This window comes from Felis catus, chromosome D2, assembly GCF_018350175.1.
Source record: "Felis catus isolate Fca126 chromosome D2, F.catus_Fca126_mat1.0, whole genome shotgun sequence".
Classification (NCBI taxonomy): Eukaryota; Metazoa; Chordata; class Mammalia; order Carnivora; family Felidae; genus Felis; species Felis catus.
In genome coordinates, this window is record NC_058378.1 from 61,731,512 (window position 1) to 61,749,623 (window position 18,112).

General features: G+C 52.7%; 1 protein-coding gene across 10 annotated transcripts in view; it reads right to left on the reverse strand.

Moving 5' to 3' along the window:
- SH3PXD2A (SH3 and PX domains 2A) overlaps positions 1-18,112 on the reverse strand; it is a 243,177-nt gene that overhangs the window by 39,847 nt on the left and 185,218 nt on the right. The window lies entirely within an intron of this gene.

Genomic DNA, 18,112 nt, shown 5'->3' on the forward strand with positions numbered 1-18,112 from the left:
TGGAGTCTGGGGGCTCCAGAAGTCAGAAGTCATTCTGGGGGCTCCAGAAGTGCAGAAGTCATTTGCCTCCAGGTCTGTGAAATCTTAGGCTGCATTAGGAAACCCCTGCGCTGGGTGACTTACCCAAGGTGCCAGGCTTAGCACCCAGGTCTGACAGCAACCAAACAGCTCCCTTTAAAAATGACTCCAGCTGTCTGCTCCTTTGCAGAAGAAGACCGACACCCTCTGCTGTATTAGTTCCCGAAATTTCCATGTGACAGATGAGCCAGGGAAGCCAGTCCCCTTTATCTGCTCCTTCTGCTTCTTTCCATCAGTGTCTACAAATCAGACTCCATGCTTAGGAGTCACAGGCGTGGCTCACTCTCCCTGCTTCTTGCCTTGTGCCCTCCACTCCCACCCCAGAAGGGGGCTACAGGTGGTTTCAGGCCCCATCTCCGGGTTGCCCCTCTCCCACCCTCTCTCTGGGCCCACATGGCAGGGCGAGGCAGGACACTCAGGCTGATAGAGTTTTCTGGCGCAAGATCTTACCCAAGGGCTTTGCCAGGAGAGAGTGACTTTGGATCAGCATTTCTCAACCTCAGATGTTTCCACACTATGCAGGGCTTTTGCCATATCCTTGTACTTATGTATGCTGTGGTTCACTGAGTAAATACGTATTTAAAGCAACTGTCTTTTGACTTCGAGAAAATAATTTGTTTAGGAAACTTCAGATCGCCGCCATGAACAAAGAGGACCACCGGCCCCAACCATAAAATTACAGAGAACAAAGCAACATAGTAAATTTGAGCTGTGCTGGGTCTGCAGAGGCTGTGCCTACGCCTGTTCCCTCCCTCTTAGTTACAAAAAGAGATTTACTGGAGAGGAGTCAAAGACAGTGGACCATCAAGCTGAGGCAAATCAGAAGGCTTGCAAGAGAATGGGAACGGGACAAACACTGTTCACTGCGCGTTGCCGCGGTATTTAACATTGCCTCTCTGTACCGCCTGAAGTCAGGCCATGCACCACGCAGTTGCATGGGCACTCATCAACTTAGGGCTACGTTGATATTTGACCATTCAAAATGGCTGAAGGAGGAGGCTGAAGTGTCCTTATTAGTGAGAAGAGAATATTAAACGGCAATCTACTAACCAGGGTTCTGGTGAGAAAGCAAAGAGAAAAGAATGAAAAGCAGCCTAAGCAACGTGTCTGTGCCTTATACGTGTGTTTCCAGCCTGAAGAAAAGGGCGGAGGGGATCCTCTGTAACTGCTACCAGTCACTTGAAACATAAGGAGTTATCTGTGTTTTTTGAACTAGCTTACTTCAGTGCCTCAGAAGTATACATGCAGGACTTTGTATATTTTCCCCCCTTTTCTCTCTTTGCCAAAAAAGGAGGCTTCTTGGCCCCAGAGCGGAGTTGCTTTTCGCTAAAAGCCTTAGGCTGACAACCATCCCCTCCCTTCCAGCTGAGTTCAGCCCCTCGTCAGTTGGGGCAAAAATAAAACGGGGGCAATTTCAACTTTAAAGACCATCTCCATAAACAAAACAAAAACCCACTCCACAATTTGTCTAGGGCATTCCTCCCTCCAAGCCCTCCTTATTTAATTTTTGGGGAATTTTAAATAGAGGCCTTGCAAAATTCTGTACCGCCTGACGTCAACAGCTCTCTGACAACGTGGATTCTTCTACGCTGTGTGGGGAGCAGACACCACCAATACTGATGCTTTTCCAGGCTCCTTTCCCGGCGGGAATTTGGGAGCCTCTGGTGTCACTCTAGGAGACCGTGGGGAAGGAAGGTACCCAGGAGTGTCCCACTGGGGTCCTGTAACTGCATTTCCCAAACCTCAGTCATTAACAGAGCACCAGACATCCAGTGAAGCCCTCTAGGTGGTACCTCTACTAGTGTTTGCTTTACAAGAAGCACGTAAATACTTTTGTATTTTAAAAAGACATTTTCCTATGCTACACTAAGTGGAAAGCCAATATTCCTTGGTGCAAACAGAAGATAACTGGAGAAACCCATACACTGAAACAACAATGCTATAGACTGCTAGTCAGATATTAAGGCAAGCTCTACCGAGACACTAAGGCTGGGGCCAGATTTTTCTAACAAACAAACAAGCCAGCAACATCAGCACATGCTAACACCGAAGCGCCAAAAGAGACTGTGCCCTTGACCCAGCGTGCTGTGGAAGAGAAGTCAACTAACTGTCTCGTGACAGGATTCCATGCCACTGAATCCTGTGTCCACCACACATTTTTACAACCCACTCCTTGGGAAACACTGATGTTGCAAAAGGAGCCGTTGGGTTAAGAATATGCACCCCCTTGATTCAAATCCAAGTTTGGCCATTAGTAGGCTTTGAGGTCTTGTGCAAACCATTTACCCTTCTGAAACTCAGTTTCTTCTTTCGAAAAAATGGAAACAAAGCCACCTGGCCTACTTAGCCCTAGAGAGCTACTCTGAAATAACAGATGGGAAAATGCTTTGAAAAGTCTGTGGGCTGTAGGTAGATGGGGGCGGATGGATTATTCTTCCAAGCAATTTCAGGAGCCTGATGGACTCCCACCCCTGCTCCCCCAGTACAACTCACTGCCCAGACTGGACGGCGGCCCGCCCATGTCTATCGGGGAAGAGAAGAGAAAACGAATACAGCACTCCACAACTTTTTCAGTCAACCTTCTCAATGGCCACATGGATTTCAAAATATCACCCCCATTTTATAGATACAGAAACTGAGGATCAAAATGGCCCCAGACTGGCTACCCAGTGGCAGAGTGGGATCTGAACACAAGCCTTCCATGCAGCCTGGCAGGAAGTGCCCTCTGTGTTGTTTTTGTGCACACCCAGCAGACCCCAAAATTGCTCTCCCAGATCCATCGATCGCTAAGCCCAGGCCTCATCTTTCAAAGCCACCACTTTTGCCATGTTCCTGCAAATCCCTGTCAGTTGTGATTCTGCTCTTCTGCCCCTGTGCTCCCCCGGCACCCCCGACCTCAGGTTTGGGTTGGCCATCTCCCCTAGCGAGACCAAGAGCTCTCTACGGACAAAGGCCAAGGCTTGCTCATCCTGGCATCCTCTCAAGCCCCTGTCTAGCTCAGTGTTTCAGACAAAGAAGGGACTCAGTAAATAGTTGTTGAAAGTGAAATGCCCTGACAAATGAGCTCAAGACTTCCTCCTCTTTCCCTGGCTTCCCCACCCACACACCGAAGTCTCTCCTGCTTCCTTATCCTCAAGTATCTCTCAAAGTCTAGCTCCTGGGGTCAGTGTAGGGTCAGCAGTGGGCTTCTTTCTAGCGCTCATCCCTCTGGCCCGGGGCCTTCTGCCCTGCTGGAGCCCAGGACAGTTACGCAGCCCCTAGGTGGCATCCCTCTTCCAGTCCCCCCAAATTCACGAGGTGCTTCTGACTCATGGCTCACCTAGGAGGATTTGCCCACAGGGACCTGAGACCAGGAGATTTTGGTTGCTTGTTGCATATCTTGCCCAAGATCACCCAGTAAGCTGACCCTCCCACTGGAAGGGCTCCCGTGTGATCAGCGTGTACACCTGAATGGGCCATTTTCCTTTGGTCCTCTCCCTTCTCTGGAATGGAAAGGCAAAGCCCAGGGAGGTCCCACAGGCCTGGCACCAGGGACAAGCCGACGCCCTGGGTGAGGCTCCAGGAGGAATGCAGAGGCCTTGAGCGGCCCCTCCTCAAACCCATTCAAAGCAGCCCCACTGGCTGGTGCAGGGCTCCACTGGGACTCTTGGAGTCATGGCTTCTCATACAGGAAACACAAACAAAGCCCTCCTCCTTGGTGGGCACAATTTGGAGCTTGGGAATGGGCAGCCCCAGAGACCTGCTGTCCCCAACACCCAGAGGGTGGGTGGGGAGAAGGCTATACCAAAAATAGCTTCTCCCCACCATGGTGCCCTACTCAGGGCCCAAAGAACCACAGAGAATTAACCAGAATTCAGCAGAGTGTGCCGGGAAGAAGCTGGCAAATCACCTGAGCTCCCAGGGCCTCAGCCTTCTCATAAATGAAAGTCATGATACCTGTGCTTTATAGGGCAGTGGCGGGAATTACAAGAATAAAGGGGTTTGGCTCGCTCTCTGATATACAGGAGGTGCTTCGGTGATCCCTTTCTCACCCTTCTTACAGCTTCTGATATTAATAGTCTCTAGAAAGCAGCAAATAGGTTAACTTGAGTCCCAAACACTCTGATCCTGGGACAACCATCCCGAAGGCCCAACCAGGTTTATGGTGATTTAGGAACAGGCTCCTTCTTTCCCTGAACTTTTCTCGCCCCATTTCCCTTTCTGTCTCTCCTGTCCCTGGGTACCCTCTTGTCTTGCTAGTTCCTAAGAGCTGGTCTGGTAGAGATCCTATTCAAATCCAAGGAGAAGAGGCTACACTCCCAACAGATATACCATTAGTCTGGATGCCCCAGAGACTACCCAGGTCCAAGTGTCTCATTGTAGACTCACCACGGTTAGTGATCAATCAGATGGTGTGACTGACACTCTGGTCACCAACCAGTGATGGGCCCCTTCCTACCTTTACCCTGTCAATCTCTGGTGCCTCCTGCTCCAACACCCAAAGACAGTCACCACCATGCCTCATGACACACCAACGACCACGGTCCCCTCAGCTGCGTCAGAAGCAGGAACCGTCTGCTTCCTCCATTAGACCATCAGCTCCAGGACATGGGGATCAAGTCTTCCTTGTTCAGCTTGGTTTGCTTGGTTTGATTTTTCCAATCTGCATGAGGGCTGGTCTTTGATCAATATGCCACCATGGTCAGCAGGAATATCCTGGTACCTTGATGGCAGAGAGGGTCGGAAGCTGGGAAGTCACTGACCTAGCTTGCCCTCCATACCGCCTTCTCCCAGTCTCCATGGGGTCACCCGACCAACTTTAGGGTGTCTGGGTGGTCCTAAGGTAGGGAGGCCTACTCCAAGTTTAAGTTTGGGGGTTGAGGTGGACTATGAAGATTTCCCTCCTTTAAATAGGTGTTGGCAGTGACAGGCCCAAGACACCTCAGCTGAGTCTCAACCCTCAGCCATGACAGGCTATAACTTCACTCCCCAGTAAGTGAGCAATATTGTCACCGGGTCCAGCTCCCCAGCTCTGACCTGGCCCTTAGACTAGAATGTGAGTGTCCCACCAAACTGGGCTGTGACTCCATTCAGGCTCCCCAACCCTGAATCCACTTCAAGAATGAAGTTTCCCATCCAAGGGCCCTGAGATGGTGGGACGGCCCCAAGGAGACTGAGAGACGGGGGTACGGAAGGCAGGCTAGGCCCCTGGGGTACAGAATCCTCCTGTCCGCTGCCACAACAGCGCTGACAAGATGTTCTGGCCTCACCCAAAGTGGGGGCCCTTGAAGTCCAAGGAGGTGAGTTTGTGTCTGGCTGTGCGGTGAGGCACAAGAGTGGGGTTACACACTCATAAGGGAGGCACTGAGGCAGGAGCCCTGGATGCTCACTCTCTCTGTGCAAAGCCTGAGGATGAGGTCAACTTCCTTCCTCTCCTCTAAGGAGCAGTCAGTTAAAATCCTGCTCTGTTGGCAAGGAGGTCTACATGTTGGCCAACCCTGGTTCTGCTCCAGGCACCAGTGACGGGGGAAGCACGCCCCTGACGGTGCCAACACTCCAGGGGGCAGTATTATTTATCCCCAAGTGTGAAGGAGTAGATAGGAGGTGCCGGCCAAGGCAGGAGAGGGGGTTGAGAAGCAGATCCCCCCAGGGCCGGGTCATGGCTACAAGGGGTGAGGGCCTCATTAGTTTGTTGTCTGCACAGGCTGATCAGGGAAGAAGCTGGCGAATCACCTGCTCCAGTGTGCTAAGCTATTTTCATTACATTCCCACCTGTCCCCTCCTCCTCCCCACGGTGCTCAGGTACATTGCAAACACGAAGAAAATGCCAGCTTGCATATGCAGAAGAGCCAAGTGGGCAAGATAGAGGTGAGGATGCCCTAGGTAGACAAGAAAGACTCTGGGAAAATGTGCTTCTCCGGTTCACCCAAGAAGGGATGGGGGGACAGTGAACAGGCCAGGCAAACCCCTGTTCCAGTATCGGCAGGGGCTGGGGGAACCCTCCCATGCTGGGCTTTTGAGACCCCTTGCTGCTTTGGATTTTGGCCTCTCTTTATATCCCAGAGCTATTGCTTTCACAGATCTTGTTTAACTTGAGAAGGACGGGGGAGGAGGGGTGAGGAAAACTGCATTCTTCCCCATCAAAGCCAAGAGTCTAAAGTAATACTTCTGGTTGTAACTGATCCCAGCCTGTTTGTGATTACGGCCCCTTGCTCGCTTTCTGGCAGGATGGCCCTGGAACCCTGCAGCCCCGCTGAAGGGGAGAGACACCCCTGCTCACTTGGATAATCCTGTCCTCGTCTGACATGACCAAAAATGTCCGTCAGCCTCTGCTTTCAGCAGCTCTCCAGGGCAACTCTTCAAAACATTTATTTTAAAAAGGGGGGAAAAGCCACCCCCAACCCCAACCATGAAATTCCATAACACTAATCATATTCCTTCTGTTACCAGCACCATCCTGGAAAACACAGCAGCACCAGCGGTACCCATTGGCTGATGCAAATTGAAGAAGAGAGGGAGGCTCGGGATTGGACCTTCCTCCTCTCTTGCCTACGCCTCTCCCCTTTATTAGGGAAGAGAACGAAAGAACGAACACACACACACACACACACACACACACACACACACACACACACACACACACACACACCACACACGCCCCTTTTGCTGCCATAGCATAGAAATGGCTTAGCAAAGCTCAGGACTATTTCTCAGCTGTTCTTTGTCCAGAAATTTAATCTGCAAAGCATTTGGCCTCACAAAGCCCATTCCAAAGGTGTCCAGGAGCCCACGAGCCCTGTGATCATCATTACAAACCCAGGGATGTTTGCAGCCAGTGACCCATTTGGCTGCTTAGGGAGCTGGCTGAAGGCTTACCAACATGGTCAAATTCCCCTCACCTGCTCCCTTTAAGCTGAAACTGGTTTTCTCTCGGAGCCCCAGGGGTTAGAAGGGACCTTAGGAACTCTGGAAGTACAGAGATGAAAGGCCTGCTTCTTGCCCAGTTTTGGTAAAAGCAGGATGGTCACGGGAGTGGGGTGCTTGGTATCCGGAACAGAACCGTGGCCACTGTCTTCACTCCCGATCACATTTCCATTCTATGAGGGAAGGTGATGCTCAGAGAGGCCACCTGGTTAGTGGGTAACTGAGCTTGGAACCTAGATTGACCTGAGATCCTTTTATATAAAGCCTGGCATTCCTTCCATGAGGGCCTAGCACCGCCCTGCCCGTTGAGATGACACCCTAAGCACTGTGCCAAGTGGCAATCCCTTGAGCCAGTGGCTCGAGTGGGTGGCTGGAACTGGCAGAAAGTCCCCCAGAGCACAGGGAGGTCACATGGCCAGGCCAGGACTGGGAGAAGCCTGTAGGACCCAGGCCTTGCTGCGCGTGCATCCTGACCACAGCAGCTCAAACTCCTGTGGTAATCAAAAGACGGTGAGCACGCTGAGCAGAGAGAAGGCTGGGGCCTTGCAAGGGCGCCAGTTAGAAGTACAGAAAACAAACAAGAGAAGACAGAGTGTCCAGAAACAGGGGGACTGGATGCCTGGCCAACCTCAACAGCGACCTCAACACCTTCCTAGGGAGGTGCAAGAGGGGCCGAGGAGGCACAGCCTCTGGTCTGGGGGGAGACCACAGCCAGCCAGTGGAACTGCCCAGAGAAGTGGGGTCGCTAAACGGCGGGGAGTCCATATTTTCAAGGTGAGGCATCTGAAGATGATCTTGCAGGAAGGAAGTCACCATGTTTGAAAAATCAGTCTGTTTGAACATACAGTGTTAAGAGCATGTAGGAAGCACCTCTGAGTCTGGGGCCTGCCTCTAGGCTCCAGCTTTAGCACCAGGCTGAGGGCCCAGGGTCAGGGAGCCTCAGTCAGCCAGCCAGGGGCAAGATGGGGTGTGGCCAGCCTAGAGAGGGTGGCAAGACCTCAGTGATGCTGGGAGATGCCAGCGGGCCTCGGAGACGGCCACCTCTATGCCAGCGGTCCACAGCTGTGCCACAGCACAGCCATGAACTCGCCACATGACACTGGTGAGGAGCTTTACTTTTCCAGGCTCTGTTCTTCCTCTGACAAAGAAGAGGTTTGGGCAGATCGTCAGAAAGGTCTCTCTCAGCTTGGCGGGAAAGAAAGGGGGAAATCTCTCCTTCACCTGACATTTGGGGCCCTTTGAGGCCCCTGACACACACCCCCAGCCTGTTCCCTGCTGGGTGAAAACTTTCCCATAGGCAGCCTCAGACACGGTGGCCAGATTATGCTTGTTTGTGTCCACCCTCTGCGCCCTGGAAGGTGTCATTCTGACTCAACTCGGCTTGGAGCCCCCTCTTCCTTCAGCAACTTGCTCAAGGCCCATCTTCTCCAGAAGACTGCCCTGACCAGGCACTGTCCCATCTCTGAACCCAACAGTATTCATGAAAACCCATAGCCTTCTGGTCCTGCCCTCCCTGTCCTCTCCACGACACCACAGAACCCCAGCTACACTGTGCTTTCTGCCTCGCATTTAGCAGGTACACTGTGAAAATGATTGACTCACTGCATCTGGGCCTTTACCTTGCAGGCAAGACGGATCCCTAGAATGCCATCCCCTCAGTGACAGGAAGATAGGGACAGCTGCTTCTTGTCAAATGCTACACCCCAGTGCTGGGCACACAGTAGGTACGTTATTTGGCGACTGAATAAGCAAACCACAGCGTATGGAAGCATTTCCTGCAGGTAGGATGTCACTCAAATAGGGCTGAGATTAAAGATGTCGCGGGAGGGGGAGAAGGAGGCAGAGGCAGCTCTTCTTTGGGTCTGGTGAGGTTAAGGGGAGGGGGCAGGACATTGTTTATTTGGACAGAGAAGAAGGCAGAGAGGGCTGGGGTCCTGCCCAGCACTGCCTGCACACCGTCAGCCCCGCCCACCAGGGCCCTGGTGAGCAGATCTCTGGGGAAATCACAAATGCCCCTAATTCATCTACCCATCCAGTTCAGCCCTGGCCCATGGACCTGGCTGAGCCAAACACTGGAGCATGCACATGACTCTTCTGCAAGAAACTTCCCTTTGGACTACTTTTCTCCTATCCCAGACAGGGCTTCAGCAGGACTGATTTCTGTTCCCCTGCTCTCTGTGGCCTGGGGAACTCACGCAGCAGAGCACTCAGGGGCATGGCTCTCTAAATCTACAAGGAAGAGAAATGCAAACATCCAGATTTCCAAACAGTGGATAAATGGCATGTGTTGGAAGTCCACACCCCACCTTCCAGCTGTGCAACCTTGGGGCGAGTCACTTAACCTCTCTGGGCTTCAATTTCCACCTCTGAGAAGCACAATGCCAGCATTTGCCCTTTGTCTTACTAATATGTTTTATAAACTGCATGGTTTATGGGGCACCTGGGTGGTTCAGTTGGTTAAGTGTCCGACTTCGGCTCAGGTCACGATCTCGCGGTTCAGGAGTTTGAGCCCTGCGTCGGGACCTGTGCTGACAGCTGGGAGCCGGGAACCTGGAGCCTGCTTCGGATTCTGTGTCTCCCTCTCTCTCTGCCCCTTTCCCACCCATGCTCTCTCTCTCTCAAAAATAAGTAAACATTAAAAAAATAAAATAAAATAAACCCACAAGGTTCTGGGACATGGTGATTCAAGGGCCACTCATGGCAATGCTGATGGGCCAGGTGTAACAGAAGAGAGAGATCTGCACACCAATCTCAAAAACCTACTCGTGGCTCGCTCACTTTATGGCCAGTCCTTGGCAGACGCTTTCTCTTAGTTTGGCTTTCACTCACCTCCCGTGGAGCCTGGGCCACTTCCCCACAATTTAGTCCAATAAAAGCTTAAGGGAGGCAAATATATTTCAGCATGAGCCTAAAAAGCGCATGCCTAAGAAGGGAAATGTGAAGTGGAGGCTGAGACGATTAAGTGAAACAAACAAACAAAAATCCCCCCAAAATTCCCTAAAGCACATTTTAAACATAGGTAGAAGTGAAGCCGGGGCTTCCATGAGCCACGAGCTGCTCTCCACTTAGTCCCAGGGGACACTGGCTCCCACCAAGCATCACAGGGCGACCAGCTGAACTGGGTCACCCTGGCTTTCCCGTGAGGAGACCAGGGAGTGCAGGCCAGCACTGGGAGCCCAGAGGGTGAGGTTACGGAATCTGAAAAGATGCTGATAGAGAGGAGGGCGGTAAACCCCACTACCACGAGTGATTAGTGAAAACCCAACTGCTGAGAATGTAGTATCACACAGCCACGGGTTCATCTGGGGGGAAGAAACAAGGGGCAATTACTCAGCCCAAATTCCCTGAGGTCCTGACAAATTATACTCCCCAGAAAGTGCCACAATGGCAGGGTGGAAATCTGTTATGTAAGAGCGGAGGGAATGCTGTGTGGGGAACTCTCTCCCTGTGCTTCAGCCGTGCGTGCGGCGAGACCTGTCGCTCCTACTGGCGAAAGGTCCTGCATGAGTGTGCGCGTTGGGAACGGGCAGGGGGTGTCCGGTGGTGCCCGCTCCCTGGGCACCTGGGCCAGGGTATATCCGGGGAGGGGAGTGGGGTCACCTGGTGGCTACACTGCAAGACTCCTACCAGGTACGCGGTGGCTGTTGTATGGAGAATGCGCCCTGCCGTGGTACCACCTGGCCTCTCCCCCTTCTCTGCCCTCACTCGCCACCGTGCTCCCCAAACCAACTGGCCTCTGGTTTTTTCTCTGCCCACCGAGCTCCACACATTCTCAGCACAGAAGGCCTCCAGGGGGGCCTTTCCTGGCCACATGATTACCCCCACTCTCGCCGTTTATTCACGTGAGGGTCACAGTGCCCTATTTCCTGTGTTGCGCTTTTCAAAATCTCCAATTATTTTCCTGGTTTACTTGTGACCGTCTCACCACTACATGGGAGCCCCGTGAGGGTGGGACCGTGTGGGCCTCCTTCACCTCTGGGCCGCAGCCGGGCACCTGGTCAAATAATAGGGTAACGACGGCTCGCGTGAAGATGGGCCTTGCTGGGGTCTGGGCAGTGTGTGGTTTAAGTATTCCCTTGGTGTTCAAACCCAGAAAAGCAGCATTTTGGAGATGCCCGTGCAAACTCAGCGCAAACCTGTGTGCCCCCCAAAAGGGAAGGCAGCCAAGCTGTGCTGCCCCGGGGCTGAGGGGAGCAGCTGGTGTCACACTGGCATGTCAGCTGGATTTCCAAGGTCACCACCAAAACACATCTTTTGCTCAGAAATGACTATTCCAGGGTGATGGCCTCAGAGGAGTTTGGGACACGACAGGTCCACTGAGCCAATGTGAGGTGGGAGTGACCAGCCACCCTACTCGTCCTGCCTGAACAGGCGGAGGCAAGACAAGAGAGTACCCTGGTGGCTACTGTTCCACCCAGCCGTCTGGCAGCTGGCTCCAGCCGGGTGGCTGGCAGTGCTCAGTGCTGACAAGCCCTGGGGCGCCTCCCAGACAACAGCCCACTCGAGGGAAGAGCGACTTCCGGTTCCCAGACACACCTTCCCCTGCCACCTTCCTCCCCACAGCTGGGACTGCTTGCCTCTAGTGCCACATCCTCACGTCCCTCTCCTGCTCACCTGTTCCCATGGCCCCATCCTTCCTCCCCCTCCACTGCCGCCCAGCTTCCACTTTCTTCATCAGGACGCACCCGCCGGAGGTGGCCCCACCAGGCGCACCCCTCCACCCCTTCATGTGGACCTAGAGTTCCTTTGCATCTCTGCCTACCTAACCTCCTTCTAAGGCCCAGCGCAATGCCTCCAATTCCTCCAGGCAGCCTTCCTTGACTCTGCTAGTCTCCTACCACCCCCAGTGCTTCAGCTCTGCACCATGCAACAGGGTCACTGCGGGACAGCCAGCATGAGGATGTCATGGGTGAGCCACTCCTCTTCCCTCAGCCTTGCTCGAAGCTTGTGGCCCTGTGAGGGTATGGTCTCTGGGTCATCAATGGGACCTTACTTTTTTCTCCAACTCCTTTCCTGCCACAGACTGGGGCAAGGACAGCTACCCAAGCCAGGGCTCCAAAGTTGCGACTCTGGTCTCCAACATGGTTTCTGGCCTTCGCTACCCTGCAGCAAGCTCCCTGCTTGCCCTACCCACCTTGCAAACCATCAGGGCCGAGGGAATCCGTAACACTACTGAGTGCAATCCATTCTCTGGCCAGGCAGGGAAATGGAGGCCATAGAGGAAAACTGGCCTACTGTGGGCGCCAAGATCAATCTGTGGCATAGCTGCCCTAGTCCAGCAGTCTTCCTGGTGACCAGCACGTCCTGAGCACTTCCTGTGTGCCAGGCCCTGTACTAAGCACGGAATTCCTTTCAAATCAGCATACATTGACCCTATAGCTGTGGGTACAATTATGCCCATTTTAAAGGCAAGGAAACTGATGCTCAGGAGACCCAAGTAACTTTCCCAGACTCACCACCAGCAAGTACCAAGTGAAGATGAAAACCAGGCTTGTCTAAGTTGAAGCCATATCTTACATTGCTAGGCCGTCCTGCAATCCCATTCTCAAAACAATCTCTAGTCTGCAATATATAAAGCTGTGCTGAGGGGGCCCAAGGCAGAATTAGGATGCTAGTTTTTGATCCTGGATCTATGCTCTGTGGCCCTTTCCCTTGGAGGCAAAGCGGACAACACCTGCCTGCCAGAGATAGTCTGCAATGCAGACTGTGATTAACTTGCCTTTCTAGAAACAGCCTATCCTATCTTTACTGGGTTATCTCTTTTGTAGGGTAGCGTGGCAATCTGAATTAGCAGTCAGGTGGTTTCTTAGTAAGCACATAATCTAAGCAGAAGACATAGAAGATACATAAGAGAAGTCCACTGAAGACACTGTAAACTCTGTGAAGCCACCCCAGCCTGACAATACAGTCCACCCCTTAAGTACCCAGAATGCTCACATCGATTAGAGCCTAAGCTTCATAAAGGCAGGAACCTTATGGGTATGCACCAAACTAGCATGGGGACTGGGATAAAGGAGGTATTCAAGAATTGTGAAATAAACGAATGAGTGAATAAATGAACACTATGTAGATTCTCCCTTATAAGAAGCTCACTTAGAACCAGTTATAACAATGTTCAAGAAGAAACAGCTAAATAACAGAAGAGATACAACCTCAGTGTTAGAAAGAAATTCTAACTCACAAAATATATGGCTGAAGAATGCAGTATCTTTGTCGATACAAAACTATCATATGACACAAAAATCTGAAAGCTTATCAGTTTGTCTTTATAATAAATATATTTAGCAAATAATAAATGGTTCTACTTTATTAGCCCCCTCCCCCAAAGGCCCACGCAGTGTTTATCACTGCCCCCTTCTACTCATGAGGAAACAAAGTGATTCCTATTTACATCACAAAGTTAGGGTAATATTCGATCTTCAACCTACTATTCAGATTCCTGATTCTTTGTTTCTCCACCACACACACAGCTGCTGAACAAGTAAATAGTTTGCAGCCCAACATGTTTTAGGGTACTTTACCCCTCTGCATCTCCTTTCTTTAAAAGCTGCTCTCCACCAGCCACTGCTGAGGAGGCTGGTGAGGTAGCCAGATTTATACCCCATGACATTTCTGGACACAGCTGATTGGCCTGGGGCTGGCCACCTCATGGAAGGTCTGCTGATTGGCTGGCCAGTAACCAATCAGATTCAGATTCAAACTTGAAATTTTGAATTCCGAGAACCAGGAGCCACAGTCCATTGGTGGCAGTTGTCTCAACTGAAAAGCCATGTAGTCTGGTCCTGACAGAGCAATAGCAGGTGAACGGGCTGCCGTTATAAGTGAACAGGAAGGGAATGGAGGTTGGTCTGCAGTGAGAAGACTGCAGGGGGGCTTTAAATCTATATGGTACACCCAAGAGACAGACAGACAGATGATCTGGCTTGTGCCGACTTTCTGGTTCCCAGCTCCTGTGAGGCTGGGATGCCCCTCACATCCTTGGGTTCAGGGAGATTTCCCTGCATCCTTTCAGTAGTCTCTTGAGCAAGTGTGAGTGGATTTCTGTCCTCTGCTCACTACTCAGTTGGTACCAAAGCATTGATTTTGGAGAAGACTGAGATGTACAGACTCCCCAAGGCTCAGTTTTGTCACCTGTACAATTTCTCACTTGGGTGGACCAGCGGAGCTCAAAATTCCTTGCCAGCATGATTTGATGCTAGTCCTATAGCTATGTGCCCCTGAGGAAGTGTGAGAACTCCCAGGGTTATCATGCTGATACCAGGAAAGAAACGAAGACTCAGAGAAGGAAAGGTGAGGCAGGAAAACAATGAGCCATCTGTTGACTCATATCCTCACATCCTCCCCCGACCTTTATTCCTAAGAAGGAGGAAGCAATCCTGGCAAGTTGGAGATCAGCAACCAGAGCAACGGAGACCTTGCCATCACCACTCTACAAGATATCCCACCAGATTATAGCTGCATGAAGGTGAAGCCAGTGTGGTCTCTGGGGCACAAGAATGTCCTACAAAGGAGGCATCTCAGGGGATGCTGTGTATGTGAAGGGTAGAGGGTGGAGGGGTTCTCAAGGACAAGACAACAGTGGCTGTTGCACAACCTTGCTGGTTGTCAAAGCAAGCAAAGCTGTTGAATCTTTCTGCGAGATTTGTCCCTGTTTATCAAAGGAGAAAAAGAGTCCTTTCTGGCTGGGCCCCAGGCCCACTGCTTGATCAAAAAGGCTTTCCCTGAAGCCACCCACTTTGGGTGTTCTTGACTTCTGCCCACCTACATTCCCTGGAATAGGCTTGTCCTCGGTGCAGTGGGCACCCTCCTGAGATCCTCTCAGCTGGCGCTTGCCCCCAAGTTCAAAGGAACAATTAACAACGCGAGTTCCCACTACCTATGACCACCATGTTGGAAGGTGGGACACAGAGTCCTCCTCCTTCAAAGATGTTACAGGGAGACCTGTGGTCATCTCAACCAGCCCGTCTCTCCCCCAACATGCAACGCCACCAGCTCCTGGTGATCCTACCCGGGATGGGACGGTTCTCACCCTCCTCCTATGTCCTCTGTAGAGGGCAGAGATCCCAGCTGTTGGACTCGAAGAAAATGACTTAACCTCTTAGCCTGTTACTTCAGCCACAAAATTGTTAAAGGGCCTTCTACCGCATAGGGTCATTCCCTGATTCTGTTAAAATGATACTCATGAAATGGCCCCTGGCGTTTACTTTTTACTGACTCTGAATTGCCTTCCAGACACATCTCTCTCTAGACCAAGGAGATTACATCCCCCACAGCTGGGGGCTGGCACAACGATACCCCAAATCACTTGCTGGCTATGGTCCCAGCCAGAGGGCTTGGATGAACAGGCAGAGCCAAAGGCTGGTGGACCCCTCTACGAACACTCTACTCGAGGAACTTCCAGCCAAGAGAGAAGGGGACACAGGCAGAGTCCTGGCTCTTGGTGGGCAAAGCAAGGCCCTGGGCAGGGGGACAGGGGGGAATGGTGCTAACTGGGGCTGCTGCCCCAACCACTGGAGTGGAAATGCCTCAACACGCCCACTGTGTCCCAAGGTCAGAGGCATAACAATTGGGTCTTTGTTACAGAGTTCAAAAGCCTCACTCACCACTCCTCCCAAAGCCAGCTTACAGGATGCACAACACGCCTCCCCTCCCCCAACTCAGCCACCCAGCTTCCTTGAAGTGGGACACCACTGTCCCAAGGATCTGCAGTTTGGTCCTTCTGCTTTCTCCTCTCCACCCACTTAGATTCTCTAGTTAAACTGGTTGTATACTCCAGGCCTCCCAGTTTCTGACAGCAATGGACAGTGTGGGTTTGCATGGTGGACACAGCACTCCAAGGTCCCTGTGCAGACATCTGCTGCTAAGCAGTAATCTCCACCAAGAATAAAGACACAAAAGTCCTAGAGAAGTCAAAAAGCCACCTCAAGGGAGGCTCTCTACCAGACACCTAGGGCCCTACACAGTCTCCCAGCCACAGAGTTCAGACCTGGGAGAGGGCTCAGGGAGGTCATTACTCCAGTTCCTGTTTCCAAACAGCCACCAAATTATCTCCATTTTACAGAAGGGATAACAGAGGCCCAGAGGAATTAAGGGATCTGAAGCTACCCAGCCTCAGCCACTGGTGGGGCAGAATCCTGCTTCTAGGGCCAGCAGCTCCCTCAGAGGAGGTATGTGTCAGATTGGACTGCTCTGGGGAGTCAGGCTGCTGGAGCCCCCCTCACACAGCCACCGGGGACTCCTCAGAAGAGGAGGTGCCTCTACACTTTTTCCAGGTGCGCTCTCCCCCACGGCTAGGCAGGGCTTCCAAGCATTCCTAGGGTCCTGAGTGTGGGATGGGAAGGTAGAGGGAGGATGTCTGCCCCTGGGAATCAGTCTCGAGCATGTGGACTTCCTTTTGTGTGGGGGTCTTCCCCATCCTGGCCAGTGGCTGGTGTGCAGAAACATGGGGGCACACTCCTCCTGCTGGGCTATATAGCCGTACTGGTGACACAGGCAGGTGAAATGGTACAAGGCTCCCTAAGCCAGAACTCTATTTCTGAGCAGCCCTGACCCTATGTAGAGAAGTGGGCCCATTTTTCCCCTTGGAGCAAGCTCCAGAAACATCTGTCTCAGCTGCTGCCTCCAATTCTACCATCAGAGATCCCTTCCTTTGGCTCTCGAGGTACTCAGGGTTTCCAGAGCCAGGCCCCTGTGACAACGCCTGCTTCCCTGGGGCAGGCATGGGAAGTGGGGCTGGGGAGGTAGGCCTGGTACTGTGACAAAGGCTGAAGACAAAACCTATGCAGGAAAGAGACCAGTGTGGGCACCTGGGGTGAAAGGCTCACGCCTTAAGCTAGGGGTGTAGCTCCACGGGGTGGGGAATGCCACTGCCAACCACCTTGCCAATGACACCAGGTACAATGACAAAGCCTGACCTCTCTGAAGGGTCTGTGAAGACCCCAGACCCAGGAGGGCCAGGAGTCAGACCTGTGCTAGTATCACAGGTCTGTTCTCAAGGGAGCACAGTTCCTGAGCCTCCTGCAGCAGGAAGCTGAGCTCACCTCCCCCAGGAGGCCTGCTGGGATTTCCTCAGCATCTCTACAGCTACTTGCTGCCCATAGGCATAGGAATCGGGGGCCTGGGAATGCCCCCATTCTGTTCTGCTTTTGCCCTGAGGTCACTCACTAACTCACTTCCCCACAGTCCATCTGTGCCTCAGTTACTCTGTCTACAGAGGGAGTACAGTCACCTTTTGGTCGACCTTCCTTTCAGGGTTCAAAATATTGGAAGGGAAGGGAGTCAGACAGGAAAAGGAAAACAGGCCCCTCCCCTCTGGGAGTGTCCAAATACAGCCCAAAGAGGATCCTGTGCAAGGGACCTTCCCTGGCAGCTAACTGAAACCAAAACAAAACACCCTAGGAACCAACTGAAGCCCCAGCAGGATATGGGGAAACCGCTAATGGATGTCCCGGCCCTGCCCCTCAGACAGACCCAGGCCCTCCCTTTTTCCACCTGCAGAGATGTCTGCTGCCAAGGGCACCAAGGCACTTGTGTTCACCTGGTGAGAACCGTGCAACCAGGGGCCCCAGATAGCCATCGGCAGGGCCCGGACGAGACAAAGCCTCAGCTTGCAAGGATAGGGCGACTGCTGTGGGGCCCTCCCTGGCTCCCTTATCCCCCTGCCTGGGCCCTCTTCCCAGGTCCTGGCAGCCTTCAGCTCTGCACGGGCAGTCAGCTCCCCACCCGGACACTAGCCAACCCCCACAGGCCTGGCCTTTCCTCAGACAAGGTGCCAGGGGCCCAAGAACCCTGGCCCTTACAGTGACGTCGTGGCCTGCCTTCCCCACCAGAGAGTCAGCGGCCACAGAGCCCAGTCTTTTTGCCTGGACCCTGGTGCCAACAGGGGACGCTGCCCTAAGGTGCCCCCGAGCTGGGAGCTACCTTCCCTGTGGCCTCAGTGGGCACGGGGACCCTGAACAGAGGCTGGGAACCTTGCACCGGCGGCTGCCACCCTGCCCTTGCATGCACACAAGCCGGTTAATTTCCCCGAGCTGGAGAGACATTCTTCCACCACCAGGCAAAGTGCTGGCCTGCAGCCCAAACCAACAGGGGAAACTTCAGCCTCCTCGGCCCTCTCCCCACCAGATGGAAA